Here is a 677-nt window from a genome sequence, read left to right as displayed (position 1 = left end):
TTAAGTTGGTTGCAGCCTCGTTTGCATGGACCGAAGCGTTTCGAAGCCGAGATCTTTTATCTGGGTTTGCATGGATCATCGAGAATTGCGCGAAACGCAATGCTTGGGGGAGATGCAACGCGTGCAGGCATAGCTAATTTCCCTCCTTCGCGGATCGAAATACAATAATCGAGAGAGCGTGAATCACTCGGCAAACTCGGATCTATCGGCGCAATATTTCTCATTAGCTTAAAAGCATTGTAATCGCGAATAGGGAGATTATTCGGCGACCCTACGCTCCCTACGTACTTCCCCGATACGATGTAATTTATGATACGAAGCCGCGGAACGGAACGGAGATAGTTGGCTGGACTGTGGTGTATTTTGCATGACGTCACGAACGAAATATCCCGCGACGCTCTACCTTATATGACGTCACGGACGAGATACTCCGCGATACTATACTTTATACGACGCCACGGATGAGATATTACGCGACGGAATATAATTTATACGATGCCGCAGGCGAGATACTACTCAAACGACGCAGTACCACCGGTTCGTGCGGACGAGATATCTCGCGGCATAATATATATCGTTTTCGAGACGGCATGGATAAGATATATCCGCGAGATGTCTCGCGAGTATTGGTCCGTGACGTCGCACCAACGATAGCGGAATATCTCGTCAATGGCGCT

At 48.6% G+C, this 677-nt stretch overlaps 1 protein-coding gene across 3 annotated transcripts in view; it reads left to right on the top strand.

The window, feature by feature from the left end:
• The window catches only part of LOC102674444 (serine/threonine-protein kinase GIN4-like), a 15,102-nt gene that overhangs the window by 8,040 nt on the left and 6,385 nt on the right, over positions 1-677 (top strand). The gene's annotated exons all lie outside the window — the stretch shown is intronic.

This window comes from Apis dorsata, unplaced genomic scaffold (assembly GCF_000469605.1).
Source record: "Apis dorsata unplaced genomic scaffold, Apis dorsata 1.3 scaffold_263, whole genome shotgun sequence".
NCBI lineage: Eukaryota > Metazoa > Arthropoda > Insecta > Hymenoptera > Apidae > Apis > Apis dorsata.
Note: the sequence above shows the minus strand (reverse complement) of the source record. Positions and strands in the feature narration are given on the sequence as shown.